This window comes from Protomyctophum bolini (genome assembly GCF_963924005.1).
Source record: "Protomyctophum bolini genome assembly, chromosome: 17".
In the NCBI taxonomy this organism is placed as follows: Eukaryota; Metazoa; Chordata; class Actinopteri; order Myctophiformes; family Myctophidae; genus Protomyctophum; species Protomyctophum bolini.
Genome location: NC_137878.1, coordinates 29,524,062 through 29,540,194, shown reverse-complemented (window position 1 = coordinate 29,540,194; position 16,133 = coordinate 29,524,062).

The window sequence follows — 16,133 nt, the reverse complement described above, 5'->3', positions numbered from 1 at the left end:
GGAGGCGTAGGAGCCAGTCAGCCAGACCACCACACCCCACAACGCCACCCCATCTGTGAGGTCCCTCCAGGGAGACAGGGTGTTTTGGATGTGCTGGGAGTCTGGGACGCCCCACAGACAGAGAGAGAGAGAGAGGGAGAGACAGGCAGCAGTCTGATTAATGATACAGAAGCCATGGTATTCATCACTGGCCCACATAAGGCTGTTGGTTGGGTGTGCTGCTGCCTCAGGATAATTTCTTGCTACTGCCCATTATTATTCCTTAACAATTAGTTTCCAGTGTTATTAATCACATTTTCAATCTGAATGAATCATATTAGATTAAATTGAAAATCATTCACAATCACATGTTTTTTTTTAGAAATGTCTTCCACTAATCACTAATGAATCAACAGCTGAGGTTGGAAGAAGGGAAGGGGAACTTGTAAAACTGTGATGTGACAATACAGATGATTCTGAACAGAGGAAGCACAGAGGCATGGAATTATTTCAAACAGTGATGGAGTGCAATAACAATAGTCTGCTTGGCTATAGGCAACCACACTAATACGTGAAATTAATATGAGGCTAGAATTGCCTATACAGTAAGAAAATGGAGAAGCTGATTTGTGGATAATGGTTGAAATAAAGTGGTGACAATAGGTGTACTATTTAACGTGGCATATTGCTGTAATAGAAAGCATTTTACGACCAGCACAAGGTGACCAGCAAAGGAGAAATGGATTTAAAAGATGATTCCACCAGTTCATATTTCAGTCGCTCTTACCTTGTGCTTTAATTCCGCCCATTATGTTCAATCGGCCGCTTTAATAATGAATAATAGGTGGTTTTCCTTTTGTTGCTAATCTATCTTATTTGCTATGCAGCTACTTAAGGCCATTTCACCAGAGCTCATATTAGAACACTGGGCCCAGTGGGCATTAATATTGGATGAAATGGGAATATCATGAAACGAGCTCGCTCGCCCGAGGCAAACGACTCTCATTGCCTTTTCTCTTGCGCTCTGCAGCAATTTATACCAAGGAATATTAATTACTGTCAAAGCGTTGTGGTTATTATTAGTCCTCGTCGTCATACGGGACTCCAGGGCACTACGTGGTGGGATGCTAAACAGGTAGAAGACACTTCAGAAATGGAGGAATTATTAAAGAGCAGAAAAAGAGAAAACAAAAACAAGCCCAGCTATTTTGGAAAAGGTTGCTGTTGTTTTTTATGTGGTTAAGTGGTTCAGTGAGTAAACTGGCCCACGTCATGTCGTTTACCCAGTCTCTCTATCCAACACTTGCTCGGTCTCTACTGGCACATGAGGATCATGGGGCTTTAGTTGATAAATACCTTGGACCAAGGGCTCACCAGCCACTGATTCGCAGCACTTTACTGTGTCACTTTGTGGCCGAGGCCTCATTAAAAAAGCATTAGCCTCCCCTTGGTCCCATGATGGAGGCCATGTCTGGCTCAGCGGCCGCCGCGGGGATCCATTTAAAAGTGGTGTCAGGCATGGACAAGGAAGGGAGGTGGGGCGTTGGGGAAGGTGAGAGGAGCGAGCGATTGAATGAGATAAGAAAGTGTGAAAGGAAAAGAGAGAGAGAGAGAGACAGGCAGAGAGAGACCTAGCCACGTCACACAGAAGACAAAGTTAGATAGGGGAGTGTGCATGTGTGCGTGCGAGGTGGGGGGTCATAGGATGTGAGGAGCAGGCAGAGATAACCAGCTTGCAGTTGAGCCAGCGTGTCTGTTCCCTCATGGTTTGAGGAGCTATCAGACTTTAATTGATATCCAGCAATTAAAGTGGCCAGTGCCAACCCTGAGAGGGGGTCAGGAGAGGTGGAGTCAGGAGGAGGGCCGGTGGGGGGCGGGGGAGTTGATGTCAAGGGGTGGAGTGAGGGAGCATAAAAACACCAGAGTAAGCGCTTACTGCAGATCATTAGTAAGTTAGTCTGTAGAAAAGTTGGGGGTGAGATGATGTGGCGATAGAGGAAGACTGCATGTAGACTTGAGCGTAATGTTGCTGAGAAGGGGTTGGGGGCTGGAAAATTGTGTTTGTCACATTTTTGAGTGGTGCAACCACTCCAAGGAACAGCAATGTCCGTGTTCAGTGTTCACCTATGTACCTATGTGGCCATAAGCACCATTATATGACTATGAGTACCAGTAAGGGCGCTGTTGTGCCAGAAACAGAGAGAGAGAGAGAGATAGTATTAGTGATGCACTGTTGCCTGCTAATGAGAGAGAGAGAGAGAGAGAGAGGAGAGGAGGGGGGAGAGAGAGGGGAGTTGCACCACTCAGTTCACACGGGTGTGATTATTATTATTTTTTTAACAAAAAAGTTACATTTATTCCGTGAACTTTTAGAAAATAAATCTCCTAGCCAACATAACAACCGTCAACCTATCCAGCGAGTTTTCGCACTTCTTCAAAGGATGATTTAAAAGGTCAAAGACTTCCCCCACCGACCAATGGAAAGGGGCAAACAATGAAACACATCATTGTCCAAAAACTACAAGGAGGATTAGTCACCCCCTCTGCTTGGCTCGAGGATTTAGCATTTGCAAAAAGAGAATTAGCAGTGTTGCCAGATCAGATTGATCATTAACCACAGTCTAAAAAAACACAGCTCAAAATGTATACTTGCCATAAAATCGATTCACTATGTATGACTTTTGCAAAGACAGGCCAGAAGTAATGTAGGATGCAATTAGGCAAGGAACCTATCTCTGTCTGACACACACACACACACACACACACACACACACACACACACACACACACACACACACACACACACACACACACACACACACAGCTGAAGGAAATATGTCTTCGATATACGAGCTGACAAAATAATTGTTTACATAATACACAAAATACGCATCTTTCTTGAACTGACTCGACTGGCAAATAAATCAACGACTCTAATCTCCCCAACAACTGACCGGGGGTTCTTTATAAAATCTGCACTCTCTCTCTCAGTCATAGTAAGAGTCTTGTTTCATAATGTAGATGCTCCGCAGCAGCAGTCAAACGTGTTTTGGCGCACAGGCCTTCGTCAGTGTCAGAACTTTATATATATATAAGTTGCACGTGAACAAAGGTTTGTGGTCAGGCCAGTGTGACCATCCTCCATAAGGCTGTAGCGCTAGTCCCATTCAACGTATTATATACAGACAAGTCTGTGCTTTTTTGAGTGGCATTTCACACATAACAGTCCAAGGAGCTTGATCACTGATAAGGTGACTGATAAGTGGTATTTTCCAGATAAGAGGGAATGAAGTCAAGGAAATTTAAGGACGGAAGGGGTGGTTAAGTGACCTACCGGTAATCGTGTTGCAGTTTCCACTGAAGGCTGGGTCCTGACATCACTGCATCGATTGCACACATCTAGGAGCAAGAGGACATTATATTGGCAATTGCTCTATTTAGACAATGCATGACATACTAAATCATTGTTAATCATTTTGTGGAGCCTCTGTTTATTTTCTATCAATAAAGTTACTTAAAACCCATTTTGGGCGGGAACCCCTTTTGGTGTTAGAATTATGTTATGCTTTAGCTATTGTAGGTCTGATATTTTTTTTAAATCGAAGAACGACTGACAAACAGCTATATCATCCTTGTACTCCTCATTCTAGGCTTCGTGACGAGTTGGTCACAGATCTACATTATTCTAACTTGAATACTAACTTAGTATTGGAGTATTGGAATGTACAGTAGCAGTAGCTATCAACACACGAGAGAGAGAGATGCTTCTGCATATGAGATAGACTTTGTCAGTTTGCACTGATATTTGCCTTGCGACCCAGTGGCCTTGTATGCAACACATATACACACAGATGGCCTTTTGCACAGCGGGATTGTTCATAAGTATAACGTCCGAGAAACTGGTGCTCCCCATAAAACAATTAAGAAAGGAACTACTGCACAGCGCACTTTCAAATATCAATCTGCAGACTTTAGAACAGCAAAACCATAATATAAGCACATCTCTACAGCTAAGATAACAGAAATTAGTTGACTTAAAAGAGGCAGAAACTGCTTGTGTACAGCATGTCACATAATTAGAAACTGAGAGGCTATAAAGCAGGGTTTTAATTTCTAAACTATGGATCTGCAAACCAAAATGGGTCGCAAGCTTGTTCCCCATGAGGTCCCTGCGTGACAACAACAGTGACTTTAATGAGCCCTGGGTCCCGCAGCAACAACAAATTCAATCATGAATTCTCTCACTATAAATGTAAAGACTGAAGGGGGGAAAAGTTTAAGATCCCCTGGCACATATTAGTCTTGTTTTGGTGAAATCTGCCTTTAATTTATTGCTTCTAAACTTTGGACGGTATAAAAGAACAGAATGGGAGCTCGAACCATCTGGAGGAAGTTGCTGAAATAGCCTGACGGTAATGAGATGGTGAGAGCACCTAGATTTTGCTGACGTCCATAGAACTCCCCTAACCAATTAATAATAAAATTCCCCCTATATCCCTCCTTTGTCTCATCTTCCCTCTCTCTTTTTACAGATGAAACTGTAGTTAATTCTTGCTCTGAGGGCGTCGAGTTCCCATGAGGGAGAAACTATGCCCGGACAAAAGGTTAGAGAGAGTTGAAAGACCATGAACCCCAACCTTATTCACTCACTACTGATTTATTACCCATGTTTACATACGATAAACCAGCCCAAGGATGTATGTGAAAAATACCATGACATTAGGATCAGCTTTGTGGTTATGCATTAAGTTCAAGCTGTCTGTCTGTCTGTCTGTCTGTCTGACTGAAGGTGGACTGTGCCCATATTTGTGCCCATATTTAGGCACAGTCCCTACATGCCCGACATCGGCACCAAGATAAAATACATTGTCTAAAAATCACACCTGTATTATGTGAGGGGCACTCTTATACATCTATTATACATCCTCATACATCATCTCATTCACAATTTGTGTCCTCACTTTTGTTTTCAATGTTTGTGTTTACACAAACACTCAAAACTGGCCATTCATCGGCAATGGCATTCAATGTTTGTGTTTTTTCCCCTAAAAGCTGGACATGCCCCTCAAAAATGTGTGAAGTGAGCGGCACCTTTTTCATCGTGATGATGATGTATGATGATGTATGATGATGACACGTGTGTGTGTGTGTGTGTGTGTGTGTGCGTGTGCGTCATTCAGAATGGGCATTTGTAAGGACACACAGGAATGGCTCAAAGGGGTTATGACACAAGGGTTGAGAAGAGGTCATACAGTAGAGTACAGTGAACGGTAGCTTTGACAAATGGATAGTGAACCAGGTTAGGTCAAAGGTTTCCTGCACCAGGCAGTGTAACCTCCTCCGACCAGCTCTTACGACCTTCCACTCTCCATTCCTTTATAGAAATAGACCAAAGATGGATTTGAACAGAGCAGAGGTGACCGGTGTCATCTGGAAGTCAATCAAGGGCTGCAGAACGTATAGGGCCGTTGTGGCCATAGCCCTACCAGAATACCAGAATTTAGTTTTAGTTTTACCTGCAAATAATCATTAATATGTCCACGCACGTACGCACGCACACAATCAATAGTAAGAGCTGTGGCAGAACTGGCCATGGGAAATCATGAGGAACGCCGTTTTAATCAGATGGATATTGGAGTGGCCACTGACTTGGAAAATCTGCTACTTGAAGGTGCAAAGGAAGATGTTGCTTTGCCTCGAAAAACAACAGAGACCAACTCAAAGCATGTGCATTTGATTCCTATTGCTTACACACACACACACACACACACACACACACACACACACACACACACACACACACACACACACACACACACACACACAACTCGCTATGTTTGCTGACATGTGATACATTGTGAATGCCATAAAACAAGTTCCAGGGGCCAAAAACTCCTTCTAGCGGGCAAAGGCTGCTTCATATCTCTGCGTTCCAGAATGACCCAGTAGAGGTTAAACTACCTGATGTATGGCTACTGCCACAAAGAAAACCTGCCACAAATGGACATTTCATCAATTGCGGCAGTTTGCTCAAAGCAATGGGGCTTTCTTTTGAAACTTTTAAGTGGTGTGCCAATAGTGCACATATTTTTGTCTCCACCAGGCCGAACGGCATGGGGAGAGAGTATGTTTTCCCTCCGTCCGTGTGTGTGTGTGTGTATGTGTGTCCGTCCGTCCGTCCGTTAACAGCTAATCTCCGGCACCGTTAACCCGGTCGATACCAAACTTTGCACACACACACTCTCTGGATGTCAACGATGAACCTCTGCCACATATTTTCCAGAACGGCCTGTTATAGCGCCACCATGAGGCAGCTTTTCACCATTTTTACCTATAACTGCACCAATCTGCATGAAATGTTGCATGCACACTCCCTAGAGGCCAAGAACAAACCTTTGACATGAATATTTCACATCTGCCTTTTAGAGCGCCACCAGGAGGCCCCGACTTTTGTAAAACATTTTTGGATATTACTCCTCCGGATTTTGTCCTAAAATCCCGCAAATCGTTACACAGTATCTCCATAGTCCTGTGCTCAAGACGGATCTGTCCGATATTTCATATTCCATCCTAATTGGCTAACATTGGCTTTCAAATTTTGCAGGATTGGCCCATTTCACATTGGCCTGTTATAGCGCCACCAACAGGTGGATTGTGCGTGCATGTGTGCATGCGTGCGATCAACACGGATCTGCACCATTTCCCATATTCCATCCTGATTGGCAAAGATTGGAACAAACAAACTAAAAACATGTTTATATTACTCCTAAATATTCCTATCCTCCTGGTGGAGACCTGTGCCCAGAAGGGCACTTTTTCTAGTTATCTATGTATTGTTCTTTGTGAAGGTCAGGGAAATGGTTGGGCATGGGGTGAGCGATGGGTCCTGTGGAAAGTGTGCGTGGGATTCCAGAGGGAGACAGAAGTGAAAGTGATGCTGTACTATGTTCTACTGTATGTTGGTCTGTGATAAATTGTCTCGATAAAGTTATACAAATTATAATCCTCAACTCCCATGGTCTTAACAAAACAAATATACAGATACATATTATAAAATTACCTGAGCTAGAAGAGCTGTAATCATAACCCAAATAACAAATGAGAGAAAAAGGAGGGCGATTATTACCAACAACAAATACCGTGGCCCCAAAACGTTACATCCCGTTATGTGGTGCCTGGCTTCAACGATATAGTGGCTGCTGAGTGGAGACATACCAGACTGTGTAGCCTGATGGGGACCGGTAGCTTCACTAGCATCATTCTGTGTTCCCTGTCGTAGTGCCCTGGAAGGAGGAATCGGTTGTGTATTGATGGCATACACAAGAACTCCTGAGAGAAGGAAAGAGAAGACAGTCCTAGATAAGTGAGGTGACACAATGAACACACAGTGAAAAGGAGTTGCTTCACAGTCAAAACCTCAGGTGCATTCTAAATTGGTTCGTCACACAGACAGCATTTAAGTGATTTACTGAACAAACTCTGACGTTAACGGACCAATCATTGTTCAGACGAGGGCTCATTAATTCAATAACTTACAGCATGTGTCAATTTTATATAAATATTGTAACGACTCTGCAAAAGACCTGGCCGTAACTTGCTCCTCCAAGGGAGCTAGCTCTCTTGGCGCGGCTTGTTGCTTGCCTGATCTACTGGCAGGGTCGTTACAATAGTAACTAAATTGATTCACATGGGTAAACTTTTCTATTTTAAACCTACTTAAACCGTACGATTATATTCATTTAATTAAAAATGGCATTGAACAAAAAGAAAACAGATCCATCTGCCACTTGTCAACATTGATTTGTTTCCTTATTTTCAAGAATCTAAGCTAATAATCCACTCCCATCTTTACAAACAGGACACTTATCCCGCACCTCTGCAAATATGTAGCTCCCTTTTCCACTCCTCACTTTCTCTCTCCCTCCCTCTCTCTCTCCACCATCCTGTAAAGCCTATAAATCACATGGTGATAGATTGGCTCCAGTGGGAATGTCTCACCCCAAGGCTCGGAGCAAGGGTAGTTCACCACATACGCCTCCTTCTTTGTTCTGACACCAAGCCACTGCAGGATATTTACATGAAGGGCAGATTCTAGTCATTCTGGCCTGAAGCAGTGGATCTGAGACGTATATTTGTGAAAATATTCCAAGGACAGAAAATAAAAAAGGCGACAATAACAGACATTTTTGTGGGAACAAATTGTAGGTTATAGTCGGGTTAAAGACCTTTATGAGTGTGTTGCAATCTGACTGACAAATCAAACTAAGTGTGCATAGCAACATGACCTGAAAAACTGAAAGACCTAAATGTGTGTGGCAATACTACAGTCTACATTCGTTCAAAACATGCACTCAACTCCTGTTTCACACAGATAAATTGGACACTTGGATTCAAATGACCTTCATCTCCACCAGTGAGCCACAATGGAGAGCTCATGGAAAAGACGTGCTGTGAGGAGCATCTCACCATCCATCACACCTCGCAGGCAACACAGAGGTGGTTATCACTTGATTCTAGATGGTCCTTTCACTGTTCTTTGCTTGGGTCCTTAACTCCAGGCGTATTTCATGGCAAAGTTAAATATTTATACAACACAGACAGGCTTCACAGTCAAAACAGCAGGGGTATGACATACAGTCTTCGTGATGACTCAGTTGTAACACCTTAAAGTTAATGGCTATAGATACAGATAGCTATAAATAGCTCAAATATGATCTATTCCAGTAAGACAGACTGACAGACATACAGGTAAGGTATTACCTTGTGTTACTGTACTGTAAATCGCTCTAGATTAAGCTAAATGCCTAAATTGAAATTTATAGATTGTAAGTACTGCTACATTTCCTTGCTACGCTAGTTCTTGCATATCAGTTGAACTGCTACTATGTACTGTACTGTACGTATAGGCTATGACTAGGTTCTGGTTCTAAATTGACCAGTCTGGGTAGAGAAAGGTTATTGATTGAATACACAAGAAGCAAGGTTAAAACGCATTCCTCCATACTGGCCATTCAATTACATCTTAAACCTTTATCTGGGCTCAGCGGTCCAGGCACCTTGGCCGGTAGTCCGAGTCTGGCAGTGTGCCGCAGGTTTGACTCCCGATCCCGACGGCCTTTCCTGCATGTCACTCCCCCATCTCTCTCCCCCATTTCCTGTCAGCCTACTGTCTGTCCCTCTATAAAAAATAAAAAATAAAATAAAAAGGTGAAAGCCGCGGAAAAAAACATTAAAAAGAAAAAGTATTTAACCTTGTAATAAAGCCTAGGTTTGCATATAGCGAGGTATGTCTCTTCGCTGGGTCGGCCATTATATTTTATGGTTGCACATTGACTCATAAGTGTGGACGTGCTGACGTCTCACCTTGGTTAATTTTCCGACACTTAACAGTCAGCAGTGTTGAGACTAATTCATGCTCCGTCGCACAACGGTGTGACGTGCTGAAAACAGACCGAGTACAAGCCCCCTTGTTGCGGGTGCGACTCATTGTGGGCTTGTGGCCTTGTGCAATAAGTATGAATGAGGCTAAGTATGAGTATTGATTGAATATCACTACTGCTCAACTGCTGTGGAGTAAAGTGTCAAATCAATGCACAAAAGACTTGCCGCCACCACCACATGGATACACCCCCACCCCCCCCAAAAGTCATGTTGTCATGGTCAAAGTAATTAGTGTCAGCACAGTTGAATGCCCCCTGAAATTACTTTTTAGCAGTTAATGACAATGATTTATTTCTCAACTTGATGTTTGTTCTTTCTCAACCAGTGCAATGTTTTGAAGCAGTTAAGCAGTTAAGTGTAGCTCATCCAAGGTCAGGAAAAGGTTATTCTCACCCTCACTTTCCTCCAAATCATACTGTTCTGTGATTCCATAGCTGTCAAGCCAAACCAGAAATGCCAATCTGTCTATATCTCTCTCTAGTTCTCCGTCTCCTCTCTGCCCTCCCCCCCCCCCCCCCCCCCCTCTCTCTCTCTTTCTGTCTCTTATCAGGACATCAAATCATTTCCTACCCTTGACACAAACGATCTGTGTTGTATGTCTCGTGTTTTAGAACAGCGGGAAGTAATACCGTTTCCTCTTTGGCTCAGAACCAAAACGGCTGCCCTTGACGGATACTAGTTTCCTTAACGCAAAGGGGGAGATGCATGCAACAAGCCAGCAGATGGTGTGAGAGATAGAGGTGATCCTATGGGACCAACAGGGCTGTTAGATGCAGACCGCATCTCGGACCAGACGCCCCAGCTTCTTCAGATTCAAGCTGGTTGGCCGTCTGTGGCTTGGCCGTTTTTTTTTTTTGCCTCAGTCACAGTTAATATACTATAAACTGAACCCTAGACACAATAACGAAAAGGATACAAAAAGGTTGTGTTTTAGACAGAGATAAACAGATAGCAGTCTCTGTTAACCGCTTTCAGTCAGGTTTGGGCATGTTAATAACATTTACTGTCATTTAGTAACACAAATAAATAAAAACAATTAAGACATTTACAAAAAAGTAGATCTACAAGATCATAATGCATTGCCTCGTAAGGTTGTGTCATGTGTCTTCACTTGTTTTAAAATGGTGGTACAGAAATAGTGAAAATAGCTATCCACAAGACAAGTAGGACGCGCATCGTGCCACGTTGAATTAATATCTTGAATAAATATATGAACATAAAATATAACATCACATGGATATATTATCAGGAACCGCCTGGGAACAGCGTGGCCACTGGCCAGCCTGTGACGTAGCTCTCTATGATATGTCTACGAGATATCATATGACTCCAAATTTGGGAAAGGCTTCTGACTCAAAGATTAAGGGCCGATTCATACTCCTATTTTACGGCTGTTTCGGCGCTGTAGTGCCAAAATGATTTCGGCTCCAAACATCAAATGACGTCACATTGTAGGCTCTACAGAGCCGAACCGACTTTTATTCGGCTCGAAAATAGGAGTATGAATCGGCCCTTAGTCTCTCGCAAATGATCATACCCAGATTTGTATGATGATCTGCCCATCCATTCTCAAAATATTTTGTGCACAGACAGATGGACACGCAGACTGGACATATTACAATAAACTGTAAAATCCTGAGCACGTGGGCAGTGTAACAAGGCAAGTACAAGCATTATGGTCTGTCATTGCCAGGACACGCTCACAAACGTATCAGACAACTGCCCAACTAAAGATTTCAGCTATAACACTAGGCTAGCAGTGGTGGGTTCAATGTGTAAACCAATAACATCAGTGCTCATTTAATTCTGAGACTGTACAAAAGTACCCATAAGGGGTCCCTTTGGATATATGTGTACAATCTCTGCATTTACAACTGGATACAATTAGCATGAAATGTATTGTGGGCTTCACTGCTGCAAATTGCATAAGGTGGAGGGCGTACGTGCGTGATAGGATTTACCAACTCTTTGCACGTCTTGAGCCGAGCCAATCTGGCACGGAGGTCTCAAGGTTGACAGCTCTGTGATGCATGGCGGTGGAACACGGCTTTCCGACGGCGTTCAGTTGGTGTCACTTACAGCGAGGTCAGTTCCCCTGCACACACTCCTCCACTGGTTTTCTGTATTGAGTGCACAAAAACAAACAGCTGCAATGAAGGAGTGATACTGTGCAGTGTGCAACCACGTGTGTGTGTGTGTGTGTGTGTGTGTGTGTGTGTGTGTGTGTGTGTGTGTGTGTGTGTGTGTGCGCGTGCAACTTTGTTCTTACATATTAATGGGACCTCTATAGTCAATGCAGATGAACATTTTATTCACAATATACAGTAGGTACGTGTTGTGTACCAAAAAGTGCCAATCCACAAGCTCACAGCGCATCGTGCTGTGCATATTTTCCGCCACTGTAAATCCTGCGTTATGGTTACATTATTACTTTTGACATGTCATTTAGTTCAGTTTTAGTACTGCTGTATGTCTACCATGGGGAAACAGTCAACCTTGTCAGATATGCTCCCATTTGAGTGTGAGACATTTAAACTAAAATGATTATCTCACTTAAAATGGCTCACTTAATATATATTGTCACACTTAACAACAGTGACAGCATGGAAAAAAAACCTTTACATGTATCCATACATTCTTGTTTAATGCCCGATTCTATTTCATGTTTAATAATATTATAACTAATTTCTATGCATGATTTATTCCAGTTCAATCTCTGATATGCCATCTGACATACAAGCTATCACAAGTGAAATTACGCAGTAGAAAGGGGGGGAGGGGTTATGGGAAGGTTACAGCGAGGCATCTGAGCGTAAAGTGAGATTTTCCATGGAAAAACAGAAACCTGGACCCTTTGTTTCTCCTCTTGTCTGCTAATGAATTGGTTTTAGCCTGTTTTGGAGCAAATTACCCTTCCCTCTCCCCCTAATTTTCCAATTTGCTGTGTCATTTATATCTAATTGAGGACTGCACTGGGCTGTATTACTCTCACAAATAGGGTGATATACTTTATTGAAGGTCTGCTTTATACAGAGGGGCTGGTTAACCAAACATCAATTGTAGTCTATACAAAAGCTGAGCATTTCTCTTTGGTTGGGGAAGATTGCAGGGGAGCTCTAATTATTTCTCAAAGGCAATCCTGCCCACGGCTCATTTTGGTCACTTTCCTTTCTTTTATTCTTTGATTGACTTAATGAATGGGGTGAAAATTCACTTAATTTCATCGCTACCCTCCAAGCGTTTGCATCTCATATTCATCCAACCAAAGAAAAGGTTGTTTCCAGTGTCCAGTCTACCCTGCAGCCAGGCCAGGTCTGTCATACCGTATCACCTAAACAACGGTATGACAGACCTGGCCTGGCTGGGAGTACAGTACACATACCATACCTACTTATGAGGTATGAATAAAGTTAGCAAATTATAACAAGTCAGTTGTATCAGTGTCCTGTCCTCTATGTCAAACCTCACAGCACACAAGCAGCATTTCTCCCTGGTAGATTTAAGCAAATCTAAACTACTTTACGTCGTTGACTCAGAAATTGTTAATTTGCTAAAAAGGAAGAATAATAAATAAAGGTTACTGTGAATGTTGTTTTGGGGTATATAATATTCTTTCTCCCCAAAACCCAACACCCTGTGCCGTATTTACAGTGCAGGCCTATCTCAAATCAAAAAATATATACCGGTAGACAAAAGACAAACTAACTCAGGCAGTTCTACCATGCAGGCTATACCTTCTAACTAAGGCCCTACAGCGGCAATTCATGCAAAAGATTAAATCAGTGTGTGGGTCTAGTGTCCGCCTGTCCACGCGGCATAACTGTCATTTCTCTAGCGTTTCGGACGCGGGGCGGCTCGCCGGAACTGGGCTTCCACCCTGGGCGCATGCGTTCCTGTGGGTTTAGAAGTTCCGGGGACCCACCGGGGACCCCCACACGGAGTTACAACACTCAGTTCATACGGGTGTGATTTTCTTTTCTTTCCGAGAAGCAAACAGCAGATGTTCCTCCACCTTGTTCATGGTTAATAAGGTTGCCTAGGTGCTCTAGGTGACAGAGAGGCCACCCATCAAAATGCCAACAGACACCAGACACCAGACAAACATACGTGTCCAGAATGCCTAATTTTGGGGCCCTGACACTTTTCTTTACCTTCAATCATGTCCTCTAGTCTATCCATCACTGAAACACCTCGGTAGATCCTCACAAAGCCTGTTTTTTCTTAGTGTTGACCATGCACCTCAGCACACAGAACATCATACAAGTCACATGGGTCAAATTGAATGAGAGACAGTGGCAGACGGAGGTATGTGTGAATAAATCGATTAGAGGAGCACTTGACGGATGGGGTTTATAGGGGAGCACGACACACCAGAGAATTAATTTAGCTGGGCGAAAATGCCTCCGTCAGGTTCATTCATCTTGGCAGACATTTTGGCAATTTCCCCAGGTCTGGAAGCTCAATTAAGTAATGATTCCAACAGTTTGGGGAGGCAAAAGCCATGTTGAGGGATACACTGCCTTCGCATGTCAGACACATGTGTTAATTATGACCGATTTTAGGAATACAACATCAGAGGGGGGTGGGGGTATACAGAGGGAGGAGGAGAGATTAAGGCGGAGAAAGTTGAGCTACAGGAGATAAAGGATGGCTGGGGCGGAGTTAGTATGAGAGTGGAAAGAGGAGTCGGTGTGAGGGTGGGGACGCACAAGACACTCAAACACAATCATTATTTTAAAAACACCCCTTGTGTAAAACATAAACCAGCATGTCACTGCGCAATGCTTGGCCACATTCCATGGTCACCTGCTACGCGTCTGAGTCTGTGTTCTGTGTCTCACCCACCCTCCGCCTGGAGTTCCAGTCCCTCATCCATAACGTCTGCACGGATGATTAATGTAGCGGGGGGGGGGGGGCGCTCCGTGACCTCAAAATCCACCCAATCCATACCGCACCTGTCACTGCACCATTGCCCCTCTCGCTTACTGAAAACCAAGCCATCCGTGCAAAATGGCAATTTTCCACCCACCTAGAGAAGGAAAAAAAAAGAAAGAGAGGATGCAATCCATTATGCGGCAAAATAAGGGAAATGCGATGATAAGTAGAACAGGTGCGCGAGGGCTCAGTGTTTGCACTAACGAGGGAGTTGAACGGCACGCACCGCTGACCACAACAGCTGTGGAGCTTGGGATGCAGAGTTGGGCTTTTACCTCTGGTGCGCAGTTTGCACAGCAAGAATCGGCAGATGATGGAGCACTTAATAGGGATACAAATGGAATGAACCAGGTCTGAGGTGGAGCATTAGCAGTGCTAGCGCACAATCCGCACATATGTTTGGATAATACTGCAACAGGGTTCATTTTAACCCAAATGGACCCGTATAAGAGTCCATTTGGTTACATGTGTACACTCTCAGACTTACAAATGGATACATTTACACAGAGGTTTTTACTGTGTATCGGTGTCGTGTGATGCAGGGAGGGGGGGGAAGGAAAGAGCCATGCGTTGCGTACTGTCTACCTGTGCCTACGGTGATGCCCAGAATGACCTCTACTACCCATTTGTTCCCAGGAGGAAACACCTAACGAGCTCATCGCACTTAATTATTATACAATATACAGGACCATAATGGAAACATATCCTTTTAGAATTACTGTAGAAGTGTGCCTCTACTATTTTGCAAAATGTTAATATAGAAATGACAAAAAAGTTTGAAAAATTGGTTTGAGGTAACCAATAATAATAAACAACGTGCCATAAATAAATACTATATTTACGGCAGTTCTGTACAGAATAAAGGTTAGGTTGACAGTGAAGAACTTGAAATTGTAATTGAGGTTTTACTTTGTTGGTAACAACTTAAAGGCACCACCTGCGATTATTACTGAAAAGATCTGATGGCAATAACAGCCAGACGCCTAGAAATATATTTCCCCCTCTACTAAAGCATGCAGCCACAGCAGATTGAACAATAACACGAAAGTACATTGTGTTCTTGTTTCAGCCTAGTCAGAATCGATTGATTTCTTTGATAAGAGTTTAACCAGCCATCACACTTGCACTGCACTACTTCATTCAGTGCAGTTGCCAGTTCATTATTGTGTGTGTGTGTGTGTGTGTGTGTGTGTGTGTGTGTGTGTGAGAGACAGCAAAGGTTGCCCAAACTATGCTGCACTTCTATAATGATATGCTGCCGCCACCTAGTGGCTGAAATGACACACAGAAGTGTGTCATTACAGCAGCGGATTACAGCAGTGGTTTTCAACCAGTGGTCCTTGGGGGGGTTCCAGCCTCCAGGTGGTCCCCAGCTAAATGATGGAAAGTTGCTAACCAAATGGACCTTATAGATCTTTAACTTACGGGTCCATTTGGTTACATGTTATGCTCTCATCTCATGAGTTAACTTATTGTTAAAAATCTGCATTATACTTAACCTAATACATAAGTAGGCCTACGTCTACACAATATTAGAGATTATTGTTTTGCCTGTTATCTCTTCTATGGTACCAACATCAATACAGCATGGAAATGTGGACAAAATCTTATCCAACGGCTATACAAAATATTCTTTATAGTTTTGGGTCTGACTCTGAGGCTAAATGTCATCAATATTAATGGTGGTCCGTGGCGTACGGCTCAAATGTAAAATAAATAATGGACTTAACTTAAAAGAGTTAAAAAGTCCATGCAGTCCAATGGTTATTAGTCCAGGG